Source organism: Bos indicus, chromosome 2 (assembly GCF_029378745.1).
Source record: "Bos indicus isolate NIAB-ARS_2022 breed Sahiwal x Tharparkar chromosome 2, NIAB-ARS_B.indTharparkar_mat_pri_1.0, whole genome shotgun sequence".
NCBI classification, from domain to species: domain Eukaryota; kingdom Metazoa; phylum Chordata; class Mammalia; order Artiodactyla; family Bovidae; genus Bos; species Bos indicus.
The window spans coordinates 113,548,082-113,573,814 of record NC_091761.1 but is presented as its reverse complement, the minus strand read 5'-3'; the positions used below and the strand labels follow the sequence as shown (position 1 = coordinate 113,573,814).

The 25,733-nt window shown below is 39.8% G+C and overlaps 1 protein-coding gene and 1 pseudogene across 1 annotated transcript in view; both read right to left on the bottom strand.

Moving 5' to 3' along the window:
* Positions 1-25,733, bottom strand: part of NYAP2 (neuronal tyrosine-phosphorylated phosphoinositide-3-kinase adaptor 2) — a 321,945-nt gene that overhangs the window by 240,962 nt on the left and 55,250 nt on the right. The gene's annotated exons all lie outside the window — the stretch shown is intronic.
* On the bottom strand, positions 19,491-19,570 carry LOC139179104 (small nucleolar RNA SNORD116; annotated as a pseudogene).

Sequence of the window (25,733 nt, the reverse complement as noted above, 5' to 3'; positions counted from 1 at the left end):
TATTAGAAGTTGCATTATTTTAGAATGCATGCGAAATAGAGCATACAATGCCCTGTATTCTATGGGAAAGGAGAATTTCTAAACAAGCTCCCCTCCCACCAAAGATGTTTTTATTCTGATTGTTTTTTACCCAAGAGAAATGCTGACTGCACTTTTTCTCAATCATGACACAAATTTTAGCAAGACTCCACAGAAACTCAAAAGAGCCTATACTATGCATGCCAGACTTCACTTCTGTCCTGAAATTTGCAGTTTCAGTTGATGCTAATGAATAAGTCCAAGTAAACTTAATGGGCTTTAATTTTATTTCTAACAACTAGGAGAATGGACGTTTATGTGTTTGCATATAATATGAAAATAAAGAGATGTTTAGACAATAAGGAAGGGCAGGATTTTTCTGTGGTAATATTTCAAGAGAAGAGTTTTACCAGACATATTACTTCAGGCACAAAAATACTAGGTCACAAGCAACATTAGGAAAACACACCAACTTTTAAAACTGTGTGGCCTCCAAAAGGGAAGCACACATGCAATTATTTACCATTTACGCAGTGCCTAATAGATAAGAAAGCAAAAATATATTTTATTGTGAAATCTTCGGAATAACCTTGTTCAGTTGTTAAATTGTGTCTGACTCTTTGCCACCCCCTAGACTGCAGCACACCAGGCCTCCCAGTCTTTCACCATGTCCCAGAACTTGCTCAAATTCATGTCCATTGAATCAGTGGTGCCATCCAACCATCTCATCCTCTGTCGTCCCCTTCTCCTCCTGCCCTCAATCTTTCCCAGCATCGGGGTCTTTTTCAAATGAGTTGGCTCTTTGTACCAGGTAGCCAGAGTATTGGAGCTTCAGCTTTAGCATCAGACCTTCCAATGAATATTCAGGGTTGATTTACTTTAGGATTGACCGATTTGATCTCCTTGCTGTCCAAGAGACTTTCAAGAGTCTTCTCCAACACCATAGTTCAAAAGTGTCAATTTTTCAGTGTTCAGCCTTCTTTATGGTCCAACTCTCACATCTGTACTAGGAAAACCAGAGCTTTGACTATATGGACCTTTGTCAGCAAAGTGATGTCTCTGCTTTTTAATATGCTGTGTAGTTTTGTGATAGCTCTTCTTCTAAGGAGCAAGCAGCTTTTAATTTAGTGGCTGCAGTCACCTTCCGTAGTAATCCTTTTTTTTTTTTTTTTTTTTTTGAATTCTGAATAACCTATTAGCTATTAATTAGCACTTTTCCCCCTTTATATTGTCAGTCTGAAATCAGAGTTTTGAAGTACCTACCTACCTGACAGAGGAATTCTAAATATCAAGGCTAGAATTTAAATATATACTCAAAACTTAAATTTATAGGTTACATGAAATCACTCATTACCAAAGTCGGCTAGAGCCTCCTCTTTTTTCCGTTATGTCTTCTTCATGTCTTCAGTGGCTTACTCTTTCTTTCTCATTAGGATGGTGGATGTTGTTCAGGTATTTGTTAAAATGACTAGTATAATTGATTTGCAATATTGTCTTGGTTTCAGGTGTACAGCAAAGTGAATCAGTTATACATATCCATATATCCACTCTTTTTTAGAGTCTTTTCCCACATAGGCCATTACAGAGTACTGAGTAGAGTTCCCTGTGCTATAGGGTAGGTTCTTAATAGTTATCTATTTTATATACAGTAGTGTGCTTATGTCAATCCCAATCTCCCAATTCCTCAATGATTTTCTATTGTCTAGGTCTAAATTTTTCCATTTGTCATTCAATCACTTTCTTAATCTAAATGCCAATAGTCTCTAGAATATATTGCCCACTTGAATTGAACCTGTAGTTCCAGCGATCTTATTTATTTCCCCTCTTGCTGTTTCTGTTCTGTTTGTTGAACCTTCCTTTCTCACTGTCCTGTCTTTGTTTCTTGTATAAATTTCCTGGTGGTGCCATAACAAAACAGCTCAAATTAGATGGCTTTAAATAACAGAAATTCTCTTGCAGTTCTGGAGGCCAGAAGTCAGAAATCAAGGCATGTTGGCAGGGCCAGAGTCTCTCTGAAGTCTCTCAGGTAGAACCTATCCCATGGCTATCTCTTAGCTCCTGGTATTACCAGCAATTCTCCTTGGCTTTTGCTGGCTTGTAGACCCATCGATTCAAACTCTGCCTCTGCCTTCACATGGCTGTTTTATCTCTGTATCTGAGTCTGGATTTCATCTTTTCTTACAAGGACATCATTTCTATTGGATTGAGATCTCAATTCAAGACGACCTCACCTTAGCTTGCCTGTGTGTGCAAAGATCCTGTTTCTAAATAAGATCACATTCACAGGTATCAGGAGGTTGGGACTTCAATCCATCTTTTGGAGGGACACAATTCAACTCAGAAAATGCCATCTCTCACTGCAAAAAATATGCCCCAACTCCATCAAGGAGATGGTTCTCATTTCTTCAGCTCATACTTTTCCAAATTTTCATTGATTGAATGACTCACTGGGGGCATTAACTATGACAGGTTTGGTCATCCCTGTACTCGAGGAGGCTGGAGGAGTGGCTGCTACATATTAATAGTAAGAACTCAATCAGTATTTGTTGAACAAGACTATATTCAACAAGCAAATGAATTTATACTATATAATTCAGTTATTTTTGGACCCAGTGGCTTAGGGTTATTTGCTTTATTTAAATTAATTGCTCCTCTAAAAGAATGTGAAGGGCACTGTTTTATCCCTGTTTTCAATTTCAGAGTCACAGAGTCCAGCATAGGATTCCCACATGGATGATAATCTGATAAATGCTTTGCTAATTGATTGGTCTAGAAAAATCTGATTGAAAGGCACAGAGACATCAATCGCCCGTTTAGAGACATTTAGAAAAAGTGGAGGCTATTTCAGGCAGGAAAAGACCTATTGAGATTAAAGCATTGGTGATTAATGTTTTGCTTAAACCAAATGCAAAGTCTTTCACTATTATAGAAAATTCCAGATATCTAGCTGATTCAAATTGTTTAGATACCATCTGGACATATCTTTCAGACTTCAAGTTTTGTTTTTTTGATGATATGTTTTTCTCTCCATTTGTATGTTTTATTAGGGAAAAAAGACACATATCTGTTTATATACCCAATTTACTGCTAAATAGCATTTTAACTAGAAAATCATAAGAACAACTCCCGCAGCCTTGACTATTAACTTTTCATAACCCCTCATCAGCTTCACAATGGGGAACAGAAGAAGCCTCACACCTGGGGTCGTAAACATGACAAAGAATACTTGAAATAAGAGAATTAAACAATTTCCATCTTTCTATTAATGCTTTTACTTAAGTAGTCTCTTTATCCCAAAAGTAAGCCCAAACACTCATTTTCTTAACCCTGCTGATTAAATATCTGCAAAATTTAACAGACATCCATGCCACCCACAGAAAAGAAAGGAAATAAAAGAAACTGCACAAATTCCCATAAATCACAGATGGAGAAAGGGAAAACAGGATTTGTCAAATGGGCATAAATCTTCTGCACATGTTTGAGGTGAAAATGTTTTGGGGAAATGGTACTTTTGGGAAATTTGTGTATGTGTTCTTTTTTTGCTTTGTCAGTTGAGTATTGTGTGATAGCACACACGTAGGGCAGACTCTTTCCTGTATCACAAAGCCCTCAAGCCATTAAAGGGTCTGGTTCAAGCCACCTTATTTGCAATGCAAATTAACAAACAACATGGGGCCTTCAATTGCAGGTGAGCCTTAATAAGCCTGCTGATTGCTTCTCTAGAGTGCAGTTATTTTGTGCTTAACAACTGAGCAACTTCACTTTCACTTTTCACTTTCATGCTTTGGAGGAGGAAATGGCAACCCACTCCAGAATTCTTGCCTAGAGAATCCCAGGGACGGGGGAGCCTGGTGGGCTGCCGTCTATGGGGTCGCACAGAGTCGGACACGACTGAAGCGACTTAGCAGCAGCAGCAGCAGCAGCCGTAGCAGCAAGGAATGCCTGAATGGTTGAGAAACTGAGCATTTCACAAGAACCCTCACAATGGACAGAAGTGATTGCATGTGGAAGAGTAGGTATGGTTATTGTGGTTGAGAAAAAGAGTTCAGATTTTTGTCCACTGAAATGCATTCATGGGATGTCAGACATGTTTTTTCTACAAAGCTCTCAAGCTCACAGAGAGTAGGTTTAGAATGTATGCCGGTCTAGGAAACATCCAACAGTATAAATTCCTTCACAAGTCTCTTTCAGAGGTATAACTCTGGCAGAAACATAGAGGCTTAGAGTTTGATAAAAGATACAAATTGGCCTACCTGTACCAGGGCCAGGTTCTTACATAGGTAGAAAATCCACTTTTAGGAAACCTTCCCATGGTTCTTCCCTGGTAGCTCAGACGGTAAAGCGTCTGCCTACAATGCGGGAGATCTGGGTTCGATCCCTGGGTCAGGAAGATCCCCTGGAGAAGGAAATGGCAACCTACTCCAGTACTCTTGCCTGGAAAATCCCATGGACTGAGGAGCCTGGTAAGCTACAGTCCATTGTATCGCAAAGAGTCAGACACGACTGAGTGACTTCACTTCACTTCACTTCCTATGGTTCAGGCAAACAGACTTCTTGGCTTTCACTGGTGAAGAAAGTCCATTCCCCATTGCTCATTCCTTTGCTCTTGATTTCATGGGGAACCTAAGGAAATTCACTATTCCCCTTGGAACAGCTCTTTTCTGTACTTAAAATGGTATTTAATTGCCTTCGACATATTGGATTTCTAAATTTATACCCTATGTAAAGGCGAGATGGAAATACAACTTTTGCCAGTAATCGGATTAAAAGTCTTTAAATAACTCATCCCATGCTGACTTTGCTGCACAAATGCTTTCCCAAAGTGATCTAGAGCACTGCAGAGAACAAGCAGCAAAAAGGGAAAGAAGCAAGTGTTACAGATGCTAGTCAGACTGCTTGGTTTCTTGAACCTGCTCAACCAATGATCATCTCTTTCCCTGTGCAAAATAAGGGGACATCTGTGCTTCATAGTCCATGAGCTTACCTTTCCCCCAAACCACCTATAGGATGGAAAGCGTTAGAAGACTACAAGTTAATCACTTTCTCATAATTTATACACTTATAAGAATTTTTAAAAGTTCATATTGATAAAATTGTGACATCTCCTTTAGTAAAGAAGGTGTGTCTACAAAAAAATCGCATGGTCCTGATGCAGCAGTAGGATAGAGTTGAGTTTGGTGAGACCCTTGCAGGGTGTATGAGCCTCCAGTTGACTGCAGACAGTACCCTTCCCTGTTGGATTAGAATTTTAGAATTAGGATGCCTCTGTTTGGGAAACCACCGACCTAAACCACCCACCCTGGTCAGGCATGAGAGCAACCACTTGCATGAGTTATCTTACAACAGGAGGTCCTGGTAAAGAATGCAGAAATGACAGAGCTTCACCTACCAGAATGATATGAAAAGTGAAAGCGAAAGTCACTCAGTCATGTCTGACTCTTTGTGACCCCATAGATCATAACCCGCCAGGCTCTTCTGTCCATGGAATTCTCCAGGCCAGAATACTGGAGTGGGTAGCAGTTCCCTTCTCCAGAGGATATTCCCAACTCAGAGATCAAGCCCAGGTTTCCTGCATTGCAGGCAGATTCTTTACCATCTGAACCATACAGAAAATGTCAAAAGGAGAGAGGAAATGCCAGTCCATATGTCCTACCAACCTCCCAGAGTCCTCCTCGCTGGAATCCACCTTGGCTGAGCAATGCACACACTATCAGGAAGGGCCCTGAATCAGAATGATTGGCCAAAAACAACCCTGAAACTAACCCTATCACCATAAAACATGAGACTGGGGGCACATGGCAGAGCAGTCCTTCTGGTTTCCATTACCCTGCTGTTCTCTGCCTGGGCGCCCCTTCGCAATACAGTCTCTTTGTCAGCATGTGTTTCTCCTCAGAGAATTCGTTTCTGTGTGTCAGACAAGAGCCCACTCCCAGGCCCTGGGAGGGATCCCTCTTCCTGCAACACTTCCATTACTCATGCGACTTTCCTGGTCCCTCAAGGTTTTTTGATTTTGTGTTGTTTCTGATGCAACAAATCTGTTCCTATGTATGAGCACCTTCTCCAACAGGCCCTGTCACTCTGCTTTTTCCCAAGGCTTTGTGATATCAGGTCATGAAGTTCCAGCTGCAACATGGTTCTGAAGGTTTCTTGGCTGATCCCACAAGGAATTCTGGAGTGCAAATGGCTGTCAGATTGGTCCTAAGTTTGGCCTAGTCCCCTGCCTTTCACAGTTGCTGAATGTGGACTGTGTCCTACTGACTGTACTCCCCTCAGCTGGGAAGACAGGCTTTCCTTGACAAGTCTGTCAAATCACATCCAAGAGGCCAGTTTGCACCTGCCTCATGCCTCAGCCCCTCCCACCTGATTTAATATTTAAGGAGACACTGATGGGCCCTTGCTGTGCACTAGCTGTATTAGGACAACTGCTAGGCGGACTCAAGCCTTGTTAGCCCAGAAGAGTCACCAGGATGGTCTATCTAGCTGTCTTTCCACATAAGCAGAGTCCTCCAGCATTGCTGGAGTACACAGGCTTAGAATTCAGACCCAGATAGACTGCTCTGCTTACCCTGCTTCTGCCTGCCACTCTATCACCTGAGTGCTTTCTGAGTCTCCTGGAAAGGACCTGGAGAGGGATGTGGGGTATGGGTGTAAAGGAAAGGGCACAATGATGTGCAGGAAAATGATTCCAAATGATTTGGCTAAAAGCAATTTGTCCAAATGGCACAATTAAACATTGGTTTGATTTTTCTGGTAACATTAGAGTACACTAGGAGCAGGTTTCCCTGCCCTGAATTGTTGACTAATCACAAATAAAGCTAAGCAATGCATTTTTTAAAGTAGGCAAAATTCTGAACAATGGACAAAATTATTATTCACAAATGACATGCTAATCAAAACTACAAATATATTATTTAAAGTATGATTGATTGACTGGTGACCTATTCATTTTGACAAAATTATTTCTGCAGACTTGTTTGCCACTCAAGAATCTGCTGCAAAATCGTTTCAAATGCCAGAGATGGAACTGGGCCTGTGCTTAACCCACACTCCATCCCACACCCCAGCACCAACAGCAGAACCAGCCAAAGGATTTTGCCCTATGATGGCAGCTAAACTCAAGCCTAAGGTTTTTAGGTTCAAGTTTAATCCTGTTCTCATCAACGTTTATTTGGAATTTATGGTGCTGAAATGTATTCTATGCATGAAGTAAGTCCCCTATGTATGAACGAGTTCTGTTCTGAGAGTGTGCTCAGAAGTCCAACTTTATAAGTCCAACGGTTAGCCTAGTTACCCAACTAACACAATCAGCTATATAGTACTGTAGGTTTATAATACTTTTCACACAAATAATACATAAAAAAACAAACACAAAAGATAAAGAAAGCATTTTTAATCTTACAATTATTGTTCAGTCTCTAAGTTGTGTCTGACCTTTTGCAACTCCATGGACTGCAGCATGCCAGGCTTCCTGTCCTTCACTATCTCTTGGAGTTTGCTCAAATTCTGTCCATTGAGTCCATGATGCCATCTAATCATCTCATCCTCTTACAGTACAGTACCGTGAAAAATCTACTAGTACTAGCCTCATCACTGCTGCTTTTATGCTTGTTTCTGGACATCCTGGACTTGACATAAAGACACTGTACTGCTGTGCTATATACAGTGCTGTACAATAAAGTACACAAAAGCACAAACACTTGTAAAGGATGCTCTCATGTGACGATGTACACCAGACACTTCAAGTAACTTACATGAAAGGACGTGCAAATGCACATTCACATCTTTGAAAGTTCTCAACTTGAAGGTTTGAATGTAGGGGATTTATTGTATGTTGTTCAGAGAGGGCTGAGAGGCAACTGACAGACATATATGGGGCATCCTTCACTGGATCACTGCTACTGCTGCTGCATGCCCGACTCTGTGCGACCCCATAGACGGCAGCCCACCAGGCTCCCTCGTCCCTGGGATTCTCCAGGCAAGGACACTGGAGTGGGTTGCCATTTCCTTCTCCAATGCATGAAAGTGAAAAGTGAAAGTCAAGTTGCTCAGTCGTCCGACTCTTAGCGACCCCATGAACTGCAGCCTACCACGCTTCTTTGTCCATGGGATTTTCCAGGCAAGAGTACTGGAGTGGGGTGCCATTGCCTTCTCCAGTCTTCATCTATTCATTTCTAACCTGGAACACTTCATTATGTAAGTTTACACATCAGGACCCAGTAGGTGGTAAGTTTGAACCTCTTGCTATGGATCATTTTAAAATAGGAACCAATTGATCACTACCTACCACTTAAAAATACATCAATCACTAAAGATGGCTCAAATTAAATCACCTCAATCAACATTTTAAAATGCTCTTGATGTATACAATCACAGGCCACTAGAGCATAAAGTGGATTTTTTTAAGGCACCAACTGAAGCTCTTTGAAGGAACTCTAAATAATATTCTGATCTGACTAGAGCTCAGAATTTCTAAAAATACTTCAATTGCTTTTAATTCTGATTCAGGTCATCTGCATTTACAAAGACAGAGATTTCTGTGTTGGATGGCATCACTGACTCAATGGACATGAGTTTGAGCAAGCTCTGGGAGTTGGCGATGGACAGGGAAACCTGACGTGCTGCAGTCCATGGGGTCGCAAAGAGTCGGACACGACTGAGCGACTGAACTGAACTTAAAGGGAATTAAATTTCTTTGGAGCTGGCCAGGAAAAAGATGACCTAATAAGATCAAGAAGATGAATAGCAGATGTGTTTCTCCTCTGACCCCTATATAACATCATCCAAGTTATAAAGCCATTCATTGGGATGGAAGAATTGGAAACTGGAGTCTTCTAGTCTGAGTGGGTGCAGTGGTCAGGAAAGCAGGTAAAACGTAGCAAGATACAAAGGAGAGGTGAAGTCAGATCCTGGTAGAAAGATGACGGGAGTAACAGAGAGGCCAGGGAAAGAGTTCATGGCAAGGGAGTGAAAAATGAAGAGACAAGAGAGAAATGTACCTTTCATTTCATTCTTTAAATCCAATTTCTAATCATTGTCATGGCTTAAACCTTCAGACTTTTTTCAAGTTTGATAATTCAGTGCCTTGTGCATTTATTTGAAATCTCTACAGAAACATATGTAGAATAGCAAATCTAATGAACTGAAACAGTATATTAATAAGTAACCTGTGCAAAGATACAGCATATATATGCATTTACATGTTCAAGTTATTTGATTAGATAGCATTTTTTACATAATTTACATGCAAACTTTAGAGGGAGAATCACTTTCTAATTAGGATCAAGCGATCTGGAAATTTACATTTCTAACTAATTAGTGTTGATGTTGAGAGACCCACATTAATTATACTGCAATCTGTGGCAGAAGAAGATACATGTTTTAACTCAAATAAATAATACAAAAAAGGTACATAAATTATTATTTTTCTTCAGTTAACTGTAAACACTAAGCTTAATTTTATTTTTAAGGCTATAGTCCTTGTTATCACTGTCAACGAACTTTCTTCCATCTTCAATCCATTAAGATAAGTGGAATTTTTAGAAACATCCTAGTATTTCCTTACTGCCCTAGGATGGTCCCTAAATTAAACATGGTAGAAGCTATGAAGCCAAAAGCAGGACTGAGACATACAGGTTCCAGTGATGAAAGGTGAAGGTGGAAGTTGCAAGGACTTCCATCTCTTAAAGCACAGAAAAACTAACTTATCTGTCAAATTCCACTCCCCAAAGTCTATTCCAGGAACAGATTTTTCTCTACTGGTCTCCATTCTTATCATATCTGGCAATTAATCATTTCCTCCATAAAATAGTTCTCATGTTCAGTGAAGTGTTCAAATGCCACTTTATAAGGATGGTTGACAATGAGAATAGATGGATGGAGAATTGTATACAATAGCCAAAGTGGCAATTTCAGAGCTACCCACTGAACGGGAAAAAATGTGATATGCTCTCAAGTCCCTGGAAAGGTTAGACACAGACTTCTTAGGGACAGAACCTAGGATAACCTAGTGAGACCCTTACATAGAAAAAAACAGATAAGGCACATCCGACATTTATTTAGGGTGAGTCATCTTTCAGCTTTAAGAAATGTTTGCATTGGTAAAACAATTTTGAAATAGTATATGAGCAATTTTCCCCATGCCTATATGCAAATGATCACTAATGTTCTCTTTTAAAAGAAGCATTATTCACTTAATGGATAAGTTCCTTTCTCTTTCAGTCATCTCAGTTATCCTGCCACAATGAATCCATTCCACAGGAGCAAAGTACCCATCCTGTGTTTTCTAAATGCAAATTTTAAATTCAAAAGTGAAGGTCCAGGATATGAGGATACCTTCTCTTCTGGCCATCTTACTCTTGAGAGAAACTAAGATTCTGTGAGATTCTGGTGAGGCGGGATGGGTTTCACGTTAGTCATTGGGTGATACAAAGATGGACAGGACATCCTGATGCTAACTTGTGTGCGTGCGTGCAAAGTCACTTCAGTCGTATTCAACTCTTTGCAACCCCGTGAACTGTAGCCCACCAGCATCCTCTGTCCATAGAATTCTTCAGGCAAGAATACTGGAGTGGGTAGCCATTCCCTTCTCCAGGGGATCTTCCCTACCCAAGGATAGAACTAGGGTCTCCTGCATTGCAGGCAGATTCTTTACCATTTGAGACACCAGGGGGCCAAATTCTGGTAAGAAAGATGACATATATGAATAACAATTGCACAAAGTATGGACTGCCCTGGTGGTCCAGTGATTAAGACAGAACACACATGGGTTTGGATCACTGATTGTGAAACTAAAATCCTCACATGCCCCATGATATGGCCAAAACAATAGCACAATGTAGAATAGCTCAATAAAAAATAAACAGTAAAATATATGCAATATACGTATTTCTTGGCCATCTGTAAATCTTCTTGAGAAATGCCTATTAGATCTTCTGCCCATGTTTTCATTGGGTTGTTTAATTTTTTTTTTGGTATTGAGCTGAGTGAGCTGCTTGTATATTTGGGAGATTAATACTTTGTCGATTTCTTCATTTGCAAATATTTTCTCCCATTCTAAGGGCTGTTTTGTTTTGTTTTGTTTTGTTTATGGCTTTCTTTGCTGTGCAAAAGCTTTTTAAGTTTAATTACGTCCTATTTGCTTATTACTCAGCCATCAAGAGGAATAAAAATAATGCCATTTGCAGAAGCATGGATAGACCTAGCGAGTGTCATACAGAGTGAAGTAAACCAGAAAGAGAACAAAGTGTCATACGCTATGCTATGCTAAGTCGCTTCAGTCGTGTCCGACTCTGTGCGACCCCATAGATGGCAGGCTCCCCCGTCCCTGGGATATAGATGGCAGGCTCCCCCGTCCCTGGGATTCTCCAGGCAAGAACACTGGAGTGGGTTGCCATTTCCTTCTCCAATGCATGAAAGTGAAAAGTGAAAGTGAAGTCGCTCAGTCATGTCCGACTCTTAGCGACCCCATGGACTGCAGCCTACCAGGCTCCTCCGTCCATGGGATTTTCCAGGCAAGAGTACTGGAGTGGGGTGCCATTGCCTTCTCTGAAGTATCATATAATATTGTTTATATGTGGAATCTAGAAAAATGGTACAGATGAACTTATTTGCAAAGAAGAAATAGAGACTTGGATGTAGAGAACAAACTTATGGATACCATCAGAGGAAGGGAGTGGATGAAATAGGATTGATGAAATAGGATGAAATACTATATAGCACAAGGAACTCTAACTCAGTGCTGTATGGAGACCTAAATGGAAGGAAAATCTAAAACAGGGGATATATGTATACATATAACTGATATACTCTGCTCTACAGCAGAAACTAACACAACACTGTAAAGCAACTATACTCCAATAACTTTTTTTTAAGAGCACATAATTTAAAGCCATTTCTATCAACAACTTAAATTGTTGAGCTATATGAGATGAATCTTTCTTTTTTAGGGGGTATAATACAATAGAGCAGGAGTGACTGTAAATATCTCTCCCCCTCACTTACTCTCCTCACTTCCTGAAAATTTGAGTGAATTTCATCTTTATGTTTCTTAAAGGATTAAAGAGAAACTGGAAAAACACTAGATAAGAGCTTCTAAAACTGGAAGTAGAAATGACCAATAAAAGATCCAATAATGAATTCAAGAAAAATGTGTTACTTATTTCTAAAAAGGGGACTGTTCTTCATTATCTTCACATGTGTCTGCAGATAAAGAAGAAATGGATTTAAATTTATCAATAAAGAGCTAGTTTAGAATCAGCTTGTAAATTCTTGACTAATTGCTAAGAACAAAGTAAACATTTATATTTCCAATAAACCATACAGTCATAAATTTAAATTTGTAGTTGCTACTAGTGGGACACATTCAGTAGAAACATTTAACTGAGCACCCACTTGTAAGAGTTTTAGTGTAAATATGTGAAAAATTGTAAAACAAAGCAGAATCTTCTGCTCCAGTGGAACACAGAATCTAGCAGGATTTTCTTTAGTATGAACCAGAGCTCAGAATTGTCTCCTGCACAAAGCAGTATTACTCTGGCATTCAGATAAATCTAAGTCTTTGTTATATTCTGTTAAAATTAAAAAAAAAATTAAACTTTAAATGATTTTCTTTTCTAACTGAAAAGATTAAAGCTATACTCACATTAATTTGGTCAAAAACTTACAATCAAATCTTACCTATAGAGTGATTTGCATTTTGAAATGTTAAACAAAGCTAAAGAGAATGCCTTAATCTAGAAGAATTTCCTTAAGAGATCCATTAAGTAAATCTCCTGTGTACTCTGCATATTGGTTTTTTTTCTAAATATTAGTGGAGATTATTTCTATTATAACACTTAATCAGGTAACTGAAGTAAAAGGAGAGAGAACTAAACTCCAACAAATCAGTCACCAAAGAACCCTAAAAATGATACCACATTATTTCTGCCTGATCAAACACTTTTGTTCTAGAAAACCTCATATATTAGCACCGTTGTCACTGTTGACTCATTTGGGCATTAAGAATGTTATCCTCTCATGATGTTGAACACAGAAAAGCAAACGTTTCATTAGCCACTATCATTTTCCTACCTGCCTGCCACAAGACCTTTGGTCTTGATTAACATAATAATGAATTACATTTATCTCTGTGTATTCACAAATACACTCTGGGGACCAATAAAATGGCATATGGCATAATTGAGTCATCTGTTCAATCATAATTATTATTAGCTAAACACATTCAGCCTGGTGGAAGTTCACGAGAGCCCATCTTGTTCTTCAGATTCAAGGGTTAAGATGTTGTTCTGGTCCTTGTTTTAGGTTTAATTACATTTAGTTTTTCCTATTTTCCTTGTAGCATTTACATCAGGTGATTCTATAATATAGCATTAGAGTTTGTGTTCCTTTGTTTGAGTCACAAAGGTAACCACAATAGGAGTTAAAGTGAGATTAGTTCAAAGTGATTTTTTTCTTTTATCAATAAAAGACTGTTACAGAAGGCCTGATGGACTCTTCCGTACTTTACCAACAAACATTAGCAAGCCATCCAGCAATAAACCTGAGAGCCTCTTTAAAAGAATGTTAACAATTGTCATTAAATCTATATAATAAAACACTGTCCCTCAGTAACTTCAGAGCTGAATAGAGATCCACATGAGGCAAAAGGCAGCTTAGGAAGCTTAAAGGATGTGCACTGCATTCACTCTGGAACAGTATTGGGCCAGTGCCTGCTTGCTGGGTAGTTTTGATAGATACTGAATCAATGAAGGAGGAAGGAGAGGATGGAAGGAAAGGCAAAGGCAGAAATCAAAGCCATCTCATTCTCAGTCTCAGAGGAGAAGGTGTCAGAATGCAAGTCAGACATGTACTAGATCTTGCGCTATGAAACGAAGCCAGTATGAGGAACTACTACTGGGGACAAAAGGGTTCATCAGGAAACGAGGTCTCATGAAGAAAGTCAGACGCGGAGCGACTCAAATTCATTGAGACAGTATATTAAAAAGCAAAGATATTACTTTACCAACAAAGGTCCATCTCGTCAAGGCTAGTAGTCATGTATGGATGTGAGAGTTGGACTATAAAGAAAGCTGAGCACCGAAGAATTGATGCTTTTAAACTGTGGTGTTGGAGAAGACTCTTGAGAGTCCCTTGGACTGTAAGGAGATCCAACCAGTCCATCCTGAAGGAGATCAGTCCTGAATATCCATTGGAAGGACTGATGTTGAAGCTGAAACTCCAATACCTGATGCAAAGAGCTGATTTATTTGAAAAGACCCTGATGCTGGGAAAGATTGAAGGTGGGAGGAGAAGGGGACGACAGAGGATGAGATGGTTGGATGGCATCACCAACTCAGTGGACATGAGTTTGGGTAAACTCTGGGAGTTGGTGATGGACAGGGAAGCCTGGAGTGCTGCAGTCCGTGGGGTCACAAAGAGTCAGACACGACTGAGTGACTAAACTGACTGACTGATCAGGTTGGCCTACTTTTTTTTTTTTTTTTTAAGAGGCAAATTAAACCCATTGGCAAATGTTTGACAAAAGGCTTTCATCTGAGAACTCCTCCAAAAAAGTTATGAAAATGATGTTTTTTAATGTTTGGATTCTTGGAGACTAACCTGCTTGGTGCGTGTGCACATGGTCAGTTATGTCAGACTCTTTTGCCATCCCATGAACTGAAACCCCCTGGCTTCTCTGTCCAAAGGATTTTCTAGGCAAGAATACTGGAATGGGTTCCCATTTCCTCCTCCAGAGTATCTTCCCTACCCAGGGATAGAACCCTCATCTCCTGCATTGACAGGCAGATTCTTTGCCACTGAGCCACCTGGGAAACCCCAACCTGTCTGGCAAATATGTTAAATCTCATATGGACCAGTGCTTCTGAAAATCCCAGGACTGCTCATACAATTCTTGATTAAGACAGTGGATCGTCATAAGACTTTTTTAAAATTATTTTCTAAAGATAAGTCTATGTATTACCTAATCAAACTGAAATTTTAAGAATTTGTTGATAATCTTTAATAAGCTTAGTGAAAGCTGAGCCTCTAACCAAAGTGAAGACAAGAAAAGTTGCCTCCAGTCTTCTTAGGGACCCTGACTGTGTCTGAAAATTAAACTGACAAAGATGAACTAACAAGAGTATGGCATACAAATTCATTTAATGTAAGTTTTACATGATTTGAGTGACCTTACTGAGAGCTGGACGGTAAAAAAGGCTGAGTGCCGAAGAACTGATGCTTTTGAACAGTGGTGTTGGAGAAGACTCTTGAGAGTCCCTTGGACCACAAGGAGATAAAACTAGTCCATCCTAAAGGAGATCAATCCTGAGTGTTCAGTGGAAAGACTGATGTTGAAGCTGAAACTCCAATACTTGGCCACGTGATGTGAAGAGCTGACTCATTTGAAAAGAGCCTGATGCTGGGAAGGATTGAGGGCAGGAGGAGAAGGGGATGACAGAAGATGAGATGGTTGGATGGCATCACCAACTCAATGGACATGAGTTTGAGCAAACTCCAGGAGATGGTGAAGGACAGGGAAGCCTGACGTGCTGCAGTCCATGGGGTTGCAAAGAGGTGGACACGACTGAGCAACTGAACAGTAGCATAAGGAAATAACCTAAAGAAATGAGAAAATCTAGTTGTTTTTATAATAGGATGCAAAAAGAGAGGCGACTGTGAATAAATGACCAAACTATGTGTGGAGGCTAAGAGAAGATGAGAATTATGTTAACAAGGTCTGTTGGTACAGAATTCTTTCAACTTTTTGTCCTTAAAGATAAAGTCACTGTACCTCCCAGTCCAGGAAAGCATCTTTCACATGGGACTTGTATCTCCTGCTGCTAAGAAGGAAAAGGAAGGTCAGAGTACTCTTCTGTTTCTCAAGTGCCTTTAATTCAAAATAACCAGTGTGCCAAAATGGTGTATTTTGGAATGACAGTCTCTGAACTCCTTCAAAAGAAGTAAGTTGCTTAAGTGTTTACACCTAACCTTAAGAGTTGAGAAGTGTGAAATGACCATCCTAGAGAAGAGGAGAGGTATGTGAGGAGACTCTACAGCCTGCCAATGTTTCCTTCATTTCCCCTTCAAATCTATGGTCCTATTTCTTCTTCATCACATAGTCACTTGAACATATAAATGCAATAAAATGCTTTGGGAAGATGCATCATGTTTATTTTCACTTGACATATCCTAGTCACACTTGTGGGTAAAATGAAGGACATTTATACCTTAGTTTCAGACAAAGTCATGGCCATTTTCTATCCACTTTGTTGCTGATAAAATAGAGGAAAACCACAGAATGGGAAAGACTAGGGATCTCTTCAAGAAAATCAGAGATACCAAAGGAACATTTCATGCAAAGATGAGCTCAATAAAGGACAGAAATGCTATGGACCTAACAGAAACAGAAGATATTAAGAAAAGATGGCAAGAATACACAGAAGAACTGTACAAAAAAGATCTTCACGACCAAGATAATCATGATGGTGTGATCACTGACCTAGAGCCAGACATCCTGGAATGTGAAGTCAAGTGGGCCTTAGAAAGCATCACTACGAACAAAGCTAGAGGAGGTGATGGAATTCCAGTTGAGCTATTCCAAATCCTGAAAGATGATGCTGTGAAAGTGCTGCACTCAATATGCTAGCAAATTTGGAAAACTCAGCAGTGGCCACAGGACTGGAAAAGGTCAGTTTTCATTCCAATCCCAAAGAAAGGCAATGCCAAAGAATGCTCAAACTACCGCACAATTGCACTCATCTCACACGCTAGTAAAGTAATGCTCAAAATTCTCCAAGCCAGGCTTCAGCAATATGTGAACCGTGAACTTCCTGATGTTCAAGCTGGTTTTAGAAAAGGCAGAGGAACCAGAGATCAAATTGCCAACATCCGCTGGATCATCAAAAAAGTGAGAGTTCCAGAAAAACATCTATTTCTGCTTTATTGACTATGCCAAAGCCTTTGACTGTATGGACCACAATAAACTGTGGAAAATTCTTCAGGAGATGGGAATACCAAACCACCTGATCTGCCTCTTGAGAAATTTGTATGCAGGTCAGGAAGCAACAGTTAGAACTGGACATGGAACAACAGACTGGTTCCAAATAGGAAAAGGAATTCATCAAGGCTGTATACTGTCACCCTGCTTATTTAACTTATATGCATGAGAAATGCTGGACTGGAAGAAACACAAGCTGGAATCAAGATTTCCGGGAGAAATATCAATAACCTCAGATATGCAGATGACACCACCCTTATGGCAGAAAGTGAAGAGGAACTCAAAAGCCTCTTGATGAAAGTGAAAGTGGAGAGTAAAAAAGTTGGCTTAAAGCCCAACATTCAGAAAACCAAGATCATGGCATCCAGTCCCACCACTTCATGGGAAATAGATGGGGAAACAGTGGAAACAGTGTCAGACTTTATTTTTCTGGGCTCCAAAATCACTACAGATGGTGACTGCAGTCATGAAATTAAAAGATGCTTACTCCTTGGAAGGAAAGTTATGACCAACCTAGATAGCATATTGAAAAGCAGAGACATTCCTTTGCCAACAAAGGTTCGTCTAGTCAAGGCTATGGTTCTTCCTGTGGTCATGTATGGATGTGAGAGTTGGACTGTGAAGAAGGCTGAGCACCAAAGAATTGATGCTTTTGAACTGTGGTGTTGGAGAAGACTCTTGAGAGTCCCTTGGACTGCAAGGAGATCCAACCAGTCCATTCTGAAGGAGATCAGCCCTGGGGTTTCTTTGGAAGGACTGATGCTAAAGCTGAAACTCCAGTACTTTGGCCACCTCATGCGAAGAGTTGACTCATTGGAAAAGACCCTGATGCTGGGAGGGATTGGGGACAATAGGAGAAGGGGACGCCAGAGGATGAGATGGCAGGATGGCATCACTGACTCGATGGACGTGAGTCTTAGTGAACTCCGGGAGTTGGTGATGGACAGGGAGGCCTGGCGTGCTGCGATTTATGGGGTCGCAAAGAGTCGGACACGACTGAGCAACTGATCTGATCTGATCTGATCTGAATTGTGAGGATAACTTCACTGGACTATATTTTGAAGGGTGTATGCCACTCATTGTTTCTTGAGCTTTGGGGCATTGAGTGGTACCTTGCACAGAGAATGTATTTTTGAGACTATGAATGTTAAGAGACGCATGTTTTAGATGTGTGCTGCATGGCTAAGGATTAGAATAATTTTGGGGCCAAAGATGAGCTATTAGTTTGCTATTGTTACTGGAATAAATGACAGCGAATGTAGTGGCTAACACAACGTGCATTCATTTTCTTGGACTTCTGGAGTTGAAAAATTTGAAATAGGTCTTGATGGGTAATACCAAGGCACCTGCAGGTCTTTTTAGAGACTCTAGGGCGGAATCTGTTTTCCTTTTTTTCCTTCCCCTAAAGGCTGCTCGTAGTCCTTGGCTCATGGCCCTTCCTTCATCTTCAAAGTCAGCAATGAGTTGAAGCTTCTCCTAAGTCCTATCACTCTGACACTTCTGCCTCTTTCTTCTCCATTTAAGGACTCCTGTAATTACATTCTGTTCACCCGGATAATGCAGAACAATCTCCTTATTTTACAGTCAGTCAATTCCACTTAGCTATATAATATACTATGTGCATGAGCCCTAGGGATTAGGACACGGACATTTCTGCAGAGTCATTGTTCTGCTGGCTATGCTATAAAGTTCAAGCCATTATCACCATCAAAATCGAACAACTGAGACACTAGAATAAATATGTAATTTTATAAAAAAATAATTATTAGTGGAACTTCCCAGGTGGCTCAGTGGTAAAGAATCTGTCAGCCAGTGCAGGAGACACGGGTTTGATCCCTGGGTTGGGAAGATCCCCTGGAGGAGGAAATGGCAACCCACTCCAGTATTCTCGCCAGGATAATCCCATAGACAGAGGAGTTTGGTAGGCTACATACAGTCCATAGTGTCACAAAGAGTCAGACATAACTGAGCATGCACGCATGACAAATTTTTACTGAAATTTACTGTGAAAAATCTATTAGTCAAGTTTCAAAAGTCTTATACTGTAACACAAAACCACTAATTTATTTGTTTAAAAAGGTAATAGACTAGTACTCTGTCTGGAACATGCCTATGTGATCATCATAAACTTGAAATTTTCAAACAAAAGTGATCTCATTGGCTGTAATATTAAAAGAATGCTCTTAAAATTATGATATTTCATCCTGTTTTTCTGTTATGTATATATATATTTATTTTTATAAGCATTCATTGTCCCAGACAGGATTTAATATTCTTCAAAATATGCATCACTTGGAAACTTGATAGAAGTAACAGAACCTTAGGGTCCACCAAGTGAACCAGAATCTGAATTTTTATAAGATTCCAGCTGATTTGTCAGCAGATTAAAGCATGAGAAACACTGATACAGCAGAGTCCCTTACTTACTGTAAACATTTATATTAGCTATCAATATGTTTTCCTGTTTAACTATTTTATTTTATTTATTTATTTATTTATTTTACTTCAAAATTTTTTCTATGGCTCACTCATTTTGTTCAGATTTCCAAGGAATGCATTTGTGGGAGTCATCATCGATCTGTTTAACTATTTTAAATGCCTTCAAAAAAAGACTTTCATTAATGTTTTGTGCATAAAATTAACATCTTTCATAATCATAGTTTTATTTGCACAATAATAAATAAACACTGCACATCACTGACAAAATTTTTAGCTCATAAAGAAAGAAAAAGACTTATGATCTGAGTTACATTCAGAATGCTTACCTATATTTGAAAGTGAATATTCAGAGGTAAGTACACAGAAGAGCTGAATGGCATGCCTTGTTCAATTTCTGAACTGAGTGTGCTGATTGGATTTGAGAGTATAATAAAATATCTCATAATGGTTGATTTACACAGAAATTAGAAATTCTAGGGATTACATTCAGAGAAGGAAATGGCACCCCACTCCAGTACTCTTTCCTGGAAAATCCCATGACAGAGGAGCCTGGTAGGCTGCAGTTCATGGAGTCGATAAGAGTCAGATACAACTGAGCGACTTCACTTTCACTTTTCACTTTCATGCACCAGAGAAGGAAATGGCAACCCACTCCAGTGTTCTTACCTGGAGAGTCCCAGGGACAGGGGACCTGGGTGAGCTGCCGTCTATGGGGTCGCACAGAGTCGGATACGACTGAAGCGACTTAGCAGCAGCAGCAGCAGGCAGTACATTGAAACAGGGATCTTGCTGCTCTGCGTTCCATAGGCCCAGGATAAAGCCAAAACCAGAGATTTTAGAGTAACATTAAGGCTGAAGCGGAATTTTCTGTGTGTGTATTCGTGTGTGTGTTAGTACATTTTATTACCTTTTAACATGGACTTGGAAAGGAAACAAATCAAAATAAACAATAACAAAAGACTAATCAACCTAACAACCCCAGGCATTCTTGAGTTGCTTATTAGCTTAGAGCAAAACAAATTCAATGGGAAACTTGAAAGTTGTCTTCACATATTTGGGAGGCTATCAAATGAAAGAAGAATGCAGAATGTACAACGAAGTCCTAAGGGACAGAACAAAAATCAATGTGAAGAAGGTACACGAAGAAGGATTTTATTCTTTACAAGGAATAGTTTTCCAACCATTCCAGAGAGCTGTTTAAAGATGAAATGGGCTGGATTGGGAGCTAATGAATTATCTTCTGCCTTAAGTGTATAACTTTAGGCAGAATGGCCATTTGAAATGAGCACTGCAGAGGGGACTCGGGTTTCTCTTGGGAGATTAATAACTAACAATAGATATCACTTACTGAGTCCTTCCTAAGAGGCTGGTGAGGTGCTGTTGCAACTTACAACTCTGACTCCTTTAATCCCCATTCATCATTTTAAACAAAGACTAAGAGAAGTGAAGTAATGAGTCGTTGGGACAGAATTTGAATCCAAGTCCCTCAGATTATTGAGCTACAAGACACTTCAAATGAATTAAGATAGATTCGGAACCTCATCATCCCCTCAATGGGAACACTGCTTCCTGGTAATTAATGCTTTCAAACTGGAAAAGACCCTGGAGAAGACCCTTGAGAGTCCCTTGGGCTGCAAGAGATCAAACAAGTCTTAATTTTCATCGGAAGGATTGTTGCTGAAGCTGGAGCTCCAATACTTTGGCCACCTGATGCCAAGAGCTGACTCATTGGAAAAGACCCTGATGTTGAAAAAGACTAAAGGCAAAAGGAGAAGGGGTTGGAAGAGGATGAAATGGTTAGATAGCATCACCGACTCAATGGATATGAATTTGAACAAATTCCAGGAGATAATGGAAGACAGAGGAGCTGGAGGGCTACAGTCCCTAGGGTCAGAAAGAGTTGGGCATGACTGAAGCGACTGAGCAGCAGAAGCAGCAGACCATTTAATATTTCTTACTACAAGTTATGTATGGATACATATATGGATAGAGGAGAAAGTGAGGTTAGTGTACTTATTGCACAGTTACTGTGATGATTATACAAGTTAATGGATTAATAAAACAATGCAGGAACATATGGTTTGGAAGAAATTCGAAAAATGTTTGTTGAATGAAACTATAAAAGAACCAACATTCTATTCATATTAACACATCATGTAACAGTTTTGAAGCTAAGAAAAACATTACTTGGTCTGTTATTTTTTTCTTATTTTTATTAAATGCTACAGAAATGTGTACTTGAGTAAAATGAGAAATGTGAGCCATGTGAGGTTTCATGATCATTTGAACTAGAATTAGCCAGAGGTTTCTATCAGCATTAAAGTGGTCCACCTGGTACTTCAAATTAAAGTCTTCGTAATGGTTTCCATAATGTGTACATCATCTGCTTGGTCTGGTAAATGCATTCATCCTGTATCCAATTTTATTTTGAAAGGAAGAGCAATAATTTCCATTCTCTAATTTACTCTTACACACAGTGACAGAGCTTGGGCACATCTAAATCTTCACAGTGTAAGAAAAAAACCTCTTTGATTTCACTTAACTGCAATGAAATTATGCTCTGCATAAAAACAGATATATTTTGGGTTCATATATATATATATATATATATATATATATATATACACACAGACACACACACAAACACACATACATATATACATATTATATAAACAAGGCAAATATTAATATTGAAAGATCAAGGGCATCTGAAATCAGATAAAGCTCTTGTCATTCACTGTGGACAAGAACAGATCATGGAGAGTTTCAAACTGATCCCAGAAATTCCTTATCTTTCTGGTGCCTGGCAGCTGTAGTTGGATCTTCTGTCCTCAGTGTCTCCTCCTATTGTTCACCTATTCTCTCCAATGCCAAAAATCAAATACTTTCACAACCTGATTCCAACTTTCCTGTTTAATTTATTTATTTTTACTATTCCCTTTAAAGCTTGCAAAAGTAACTCATTGCATTTATTACCTAGTATTTAGTCATCCTAAAAGATGATGCTGTGAAAGTGCTGCACTCAATATGCCAGCAAATTTGGAAAACTCAGCACTGGCCACAGGACTGGAAAAGGTCAGTTTTCATTCCAATCCCAAAGAAAGGCAATGCCAAAGAATGTTCAAATTACTGCACAATTGCACTCATCTCACACGCTAGCAAAGTGATACTCAAAAAATTCTCCAAGCCAGGCTTAAAAAGTACATGAACTGTGAACTTCCAGATATTCAAGCTGGATTTTAAAAAGGCAGAGGAACCAGGGATCAAATTGCCAGCATCCATTGGATCATAGAAAAAGCAAGAGAGTTCCAGAAAAGCATCTACTTCTGCTTTATTAATTACATGAAAGCCTTTGACTGTGTAGATCACAACAAGCTGTGGAAAATGCTGAAAGAGATGGGAATACCAGATCACCTGATCTGCCTCTTGAGAAACCTGTATGCAAGTCAAGAAGCAGCAGTTAGAACTGGACATGGAACAACAGACTGGTTCCCCAAATAGGGAAAGGAGTACATTGGTCCCCTGGTTATTTAACTTATATGCAGAGTACATCATGAGAAATGCCAGGCTGGATGAAGCACAAGATAATCAAGATTGCCAGGAGAAATATCAATAACCTCAGATATGCAGATGACATCACCCATATGGCAGAAAGTGAGGAAGAACTAAAGAGCCTCTTGATGAAAATGAAAGAGGAGAGTGAAAAAGTTGGCTTAAAGCTTAACATTCAAAAAACAAAGATCATAGCATCTGATCCTATTACTGCATAGCAAATAGAGGGGTAAACAAAGGAAAGAGTGAGAGACTTTATTTTCTTGGGTTCCAAAATCATGGCAGATGGTGAGTGCAGCCATGAAATTAAAAGACCCTTGCTCCTTAGAAGAAAAACTATGACCAACATAGACAGTATATTAAAAAGGAGAAACTTACTTTGCCAATGAAGGTCCATTTATAAAGTCAAAGCTATGGTTTTTCCAGTAGTCATATATGGATGTGAGTTACACCATAAAGAAAGAAGAGCACCAAAGAATTGATGCTTTTGAACTGTGGTGTTGGAGAAGAGTCTTGAGAGTCCCTCAGGCTGCAAGGAGATCAAATCAGTCCATCCTAAAGGAAATCAGTCCTGGATATTCATTGGAGGGACTGATGCTGAAGCTGAAACTCCAATACTTTGGCCACCTGATGAGAAGAGCTGACTCATTGGAAAAGACTCTGATGCTGGTAAAGATTGAAGGTGGGAGTAGAAGGGATGACAGAGGATGAGATGGTTGAATGGCATCACCAACTCAGTGGACATGAGTTTGAGCAAGCTCTGGGAGTTGATGATAGACAGGGAGGCCTGGCGTGCTGCAGTCCGTGGGGTCACAAAGAGACAGACACGACTGAGCGACTGAACTGAACTGAACTGATTTAGTCATTTATGTGTTCACAGCACTATTTTGCTTTTTGAAAACTTTCTCAACCCCCTCCTCTAAGGGTTATTTTTTCACATTATTCCAAGGATATTCCGTGCAAAGCATTCAGGCTTGTTCAGAACATGGTATTTTTCAGGCCATATTTAAGGATGACCAATCAAAGCCATGACCTGGAAAAGGACACTCTCTTTCCATTGGTCCTCATCTGGGAGCTTTTAGACACCTCTTTGTTCTTGAGACATGGAAAAAATCTTGAGAGACTGGATCCTAACAGCTAAAGTTAACACTCATGGACCATTTATGATGTCATGGGCATTGTTCTAAGCACTCAGGCTCATGCTAAGTTGCTTCAGTGGTGTCTGACTTTCCGTCACCCCACGGACTTCAGCCTGCCAAGCTCCTCTGTCCATGGAATTCTCCCATCAAGAATACTACAGTGGGTTGCCACGCCCTCCTGCAAAGGATCGTCCTGAATCAGGAATTGCTAGACATGGGGGAATACTTTGTGTTGGTTGCAACAATCCTATTCCTGTTTTACAGCTGAGGAAACAGGTGCACAATTTTTAAAGGGTGCCAAGAGACACACTTGGCATTAAATTAAAAGATGCTTGCTCCTCCTTAGAAGAAAAGTTTTGACCAACCTAGACAGCACATTAAAAAGCAGAGACATTACTTTATCAGCAAAGATCCGTCTAGTCAAAGCTATGGTTTTTCCAGTAGTCTTGTATGGATGTGAGAGTTGGACTATAAAGTTGAGTGCCGAAGAATTGATGCTTTTGAACTGTGGTGTTGGAGAAGACTCTTAAGAGTCCCTTGGACTGCAAGGAGATTCAACAAGCCCATCCTAAAGGAAATCAGTGCTGAATATTCATTGTAAGTACTGATGCTGAAGCTGAAACTCCAGTACTTTGGCCACCTGATGTGAAGAACTGACTCATTGGAAAAGACCTTGATGCTGGGAAAGATTGAAGGCAGGAGGAGAAGGGGATGATGGAGGATGATATGGCTGGATGGTATCACAGACTCAATGGACATGAATTTGAGTAAACTCCAGGAGTTGGTGATGGACAGGGAGGCCTGGCGTGCTGCAGTCCATGGGGTTGCAAAGAGTTGGACACGACTGAGTGACTGGACTGAACTGAACTGAACTGAAGAGACATACAGTCATCAAGAGACAAAACTAGGGGTTAGAACCTTAGAAACTCGATTCCAGGAGGACAGCCTTAATCACTGTCGTCTGCTTCTTCAGGCACCATCCTTTTAGCTGAAGCCAGTTCTATTTTGTGAATTTCATTTTAACTGAGCAAAAAAAGAATCCCACTAGGACATTTTGAGTTGGGTTTGCCATCACTGCTAAAATCCAGACCAGTTTCCTCAGAAACAAAAGCACATCTCATGTGTTTCACGGTTCATATTTACTGATGTTAGAAGTATTCCACTAAATCTATTTTTCTAGCTGAGTCATTCCTACTGAAGTCACATTTCCAGCACATACCTCTCCTCATACCCTCCAGTCTGTGCCTACACCAAGCATTTTCCTTAATGGTGTTGCATTCTTTATTTCTAATGTCTGTGTCACCTTCTTTTCCATCTCTCCCCAAAAATGTCCTTAAGATAAGGAACAAGACTACGTGTTATCTTTCTCTGACTCCACACAGTGTGTCCTACAAAACTGGTACCTAACAAATACTTATTAGGCATCAGACTGTAAGAACTGGTTATGGTACATGGAAAAATGTGAGGTCTGGCTTAGGTGCTATGAATTGAGAGCTATCTCCTTTCCTTGGGTACAAAGTAGAAAATAGTGTTTAAAAATGAAAATACATTTGTAAAGAAACTAGTCTAGATTGTAGTTTGCTTTTGCTTTACTTACATACATTAAATGATCT